This window comes from Hyaena hyaena, unplaced genomic scaffold, assembly GCF_003009895.1.
Source record: "Hyaena hyaena isolate Hyena2069 unplaced genomic scaffold, ASM300989v1 scaffold_437, whole genome shotgun sequence".
NCBI lineage: Eukaryota > Metazoa > Chordata > Mammalia > Carnivora > Hyaenidae > Hyaena > Hyaena hyaena.
The window spans coordinates 806,200-809,821 of NW_024081070.1; the positions used below are offsets into that span (position 1 = coordinate 806,200).

Here is a 3,622-nt window from a genome sequence, read left to right on the forward strand (position 1 = left end):
CTTTAGCTATGATATGATACACTGTTGGTCAGATGAGAAGGCTATAGGACTTTTTAAGCATCCAGTAGTCTATTGAATTTGGATATAACATAATTCCTTTCAAGTTTAGTACATTCTTTTAAATTTAAGCAGAGGAAGTCTTTCCATACTATTCAGCCTTATGCAGTATTAATATTTTTGTGCTCTTTTTTGCTAATTTATCAGATCCAAGTTGATCATTATTGTCAGGTTATTTTGGTAGATATCAATAATCCCAATAATCTCATGTAATTAAATGTAGGTTAGGGCATAGTGCCTTTTCCTCACAACTGAGATACCAGGTGTTTTATCACAATAAAAACAAATCTAATATTAAATTCTTCCACAAAAATAAAAGCAGGTATTGACAATTTGACACAAAAAATAATCACGTAACTTTATCTTAGAGGTTTGATAGAAACACCACAATCTACTCTGACAAGTATTTTTAGAGTTGACTATAGGCAGATGTGATAATACTGTATTTTAGAATTCAAGTAATATGCCAGTCTGGCCATGCAATAGAATTATCATCTGTTAATGATAAAATGTGGAAATGTCCAGGGTTCTAGGCCTGTGACACAACCCCAAAGGGTGAGAATAATTCAGTATTATATATTCTCTACCATGCTCAGTTTTTAAAACTTTGTGAATTCCACCAATTGTTTGAAAGAGGACCTCACATGTATATCACTGATCAGTTTCATTTTACAAAGCAATGATCTTTATCAAGCCTTAATTACACCATCAACATATTATATTCATATTGGGAAAATATGAATGTAAATCTAAATTTATCTGATGAAATATTGCTGAAGCCTCCTTCAAAAACATGCTTATCTACATTAGGTTAGACCAGCACTCCCAGTATGCTAGCTTAGGAAAACTGTCTCCGTTAGGTACCAAAGGACTTGGGTTGGTATATCATCAACACTGTCTTTATTTAAACAGGTAAGTTCCTAGAAAGCCCAAAAGACATACTAATAAAAACATGATAGAAGAGATGGGGAAGCAGTGGAGCTTGTCTGATTAAGGGGCACTGAATGAAGAAGCAGTGGAGTTTGAGAAGCCAGCAGCTCCAGGTTCCATGGCAATGGCCCCATTGGCTAAAGTTGGGAAGAGGTGTCCTGGTCCTTTGGCTTCTACACTGGGTCCTGTTTTGACAGGGTACATGTCTCAGCCTGTCAGAAATAGAAAGGTCATTGATTATTCAGTTTCAGGAATCTGATGATGTTGATGAAGATTATGGAAGAGATTTAGGCACTCCAGCTAAGAAAATATAATCTTCCCGAGAAGCTAAAAATAAGAGGCTATCTGGAATGAATTCGTAAGAAGATAGTGAGAACTCAGAACAAAAAGATGTGGAGACCAAGGAGGATGATTCTCACTCAGCAGACAGTGAAGATGCAAAAGAAGGTCATAAAAATGTGTGCCAGCAATGACAAGCAGCCTCTAAAGTAGCTTCCGAACACAGAGACATGCCCATAGAAGATGTGGACGGTGGAGAAGAAAAAGAAGATGAGGATGAGGCACCATTCCAGGAGAAAGATTCTGGCTGAGATGATTTCCTAATGGAAGACAATGATAATAGTGACTATGACAGTGCAAAAAAAGAAAAACAGAGGTGTCTGGGTGGCTCAGTTGCTTACGGGCCAGACTCTTGATTTTGAGTCAGGTCATGATCTCACAGTTGGTTGAATTAAACCTCTGTTGAGCTCTGTGCTGGCAGGATGGAGGAGCCTGCTTGGAATTCTCTCCCTCTGCCCCTCCCCTGCTCGTGCCCTTTCTCTCTCAAAATAAATAAATAAACTTTAAAAAAATACAGAAAAGAAAAACAAAATGATAATTAAAAAGTCCAAACCTGAGAGAAAAGTACAGCAAATTCCCAGACTCAGGCTAAAGTCTACAGTGACACCAAGCCCTGTGAAAGAAAGACAAAGAGAAGGTGTCACTCCCTACAGCTTCAAAGGCATCAAAGGAAAGGATGCTTTCTCCCAAAGAAGAGGAGGAACTGGAGAGCTCTCCAGAAAAGAAACCTTCTGCAAGACCTCCACCTGAGAAATTTGGGGAGGAAGGGTCTGAAGGTGAAGCACAGTGTGGGAGGATTGAAAAAGTGATGATGGTTTGGGGAGAGATTTTATTTTAAAAAAATAGAGAAAAGAAAAGAAAAAGAAGGGAGAGAGAAAAGAAAACAAAACCTACTTAAGATAGAACATGGTTTTGGTTATAGCCTGACACATGAGCTTTCAATGCTTTTTTTCCTTTTTTTTGAAAATAGAATTTTCTCTTTCTTATTTTTTTAAGGAAAACTCTGCATGTTAAATTTACCTTTTTATCTATTGGTCCTCTCCTTCCCATCGCCTCCTGCCCACCCGTTCCCAATGGAAGCCATGGGCAAGTAATCACTGGATTGACTGCTTCATCTTTTTATTTTTAGTGGAAGGTACACCACAGTTGTAAAGCAATGAGATTTTAATTGAACACTGTGGAAATTTTGCTTTTTGTATATGGAAGAAAGTTGAATAATGATCAAAAAATGTAGAAGTGTTTTAGTTAAAACTGATTGATTGTTTCTTTCTCTACCTGGACTTAAAAAGAAAATCACTTGTCATCTAATACAAGTTTATATATCTATATACACAAGTATAGATGTCTTAAAAAAAAAAAAACTTCCACTGATGAAGCAGGTAGGAGATAAAGATGAATTCTGAATTGTTACTAAAAGTATTCATCATATATATATATATATATATTTTTTTTTTTTACCTTGGGGGCAGGGCAGAGGATGGTGTTACCTGACTTTGCTTAATGGTGGTTATGTTTTACTTTGTTTTTAATTTCATCACTTTTTAGCCCAAAGAGACCCAGAGCCAGAGCCACCTCAAACCATCCTTTCACCTTTCTATAGTCTTTAAGGAACTTAAAAAAAAAAATTCAAGGGCCAACAAAACTTAATATTGCATATATACATTTATATTACATATATACATTATTATTTTGTTATATATGTATATATATTTATTCATAGACACACTTACAAACATATGTATACCACATCTTTATTCATCTGTTGATGGTCACTTAAGTTGTTTCTGTATCTTGGCTACTGTGAATAATGCTGCAATAACCATAGGGCTACATATATACCTTTGAATCAGTGTTTTTTTCAATTCTTTTTAAGTTTATTTATTTTTAAGACAGAGAGAGAAAACACAAGTGGGGGAGGGGTAGAAAGAAAGAGAATCCAAAGCAGGCTTTGTACTGTGAATGAAGAGCCTCACGCAGGGCTCAGACCCATGAACTACAAGATCATGACCTGAATTGAAACCAAGAGTCAGATGCTTAACCAACCCAGTCACCTATCTGCTCCTAGTGTTTTTGTATTCTTTGGGCATATCTCCAGTAGTGCAATTACTGGATTATATATGTGGTAGTTCTGTTTTCAATTTTTTGAAGAAACTCTATACTGTTTTCCACAGAGCTCTACCCATCAATAGTGTACAAGGGTTCATCTTTCCACATCCTCCCAGCACTTGTTATCTTTTTGACTTCAGCCATCTTCTCATCTGTCTTGCCCAACTGTAGGTCTTCTTTGGGAAAAAAA

At 36.4% G+C, this 3,622-nt stretch overlaps 1 pseudogene; it reads left to right on the forward strand.

Annotated features, from left to right (window-relative positions):
- The first annotated feature begins 1,189 nt into the window (after positions 1-1,189).
- On the forward strand, positions 1,190-2,164 carry LOC120245881 (annotated as a pseudogene).
- The last annotated feature ends 1,458 nt before the right edge of the window (positions 2,165-3,622 follow it).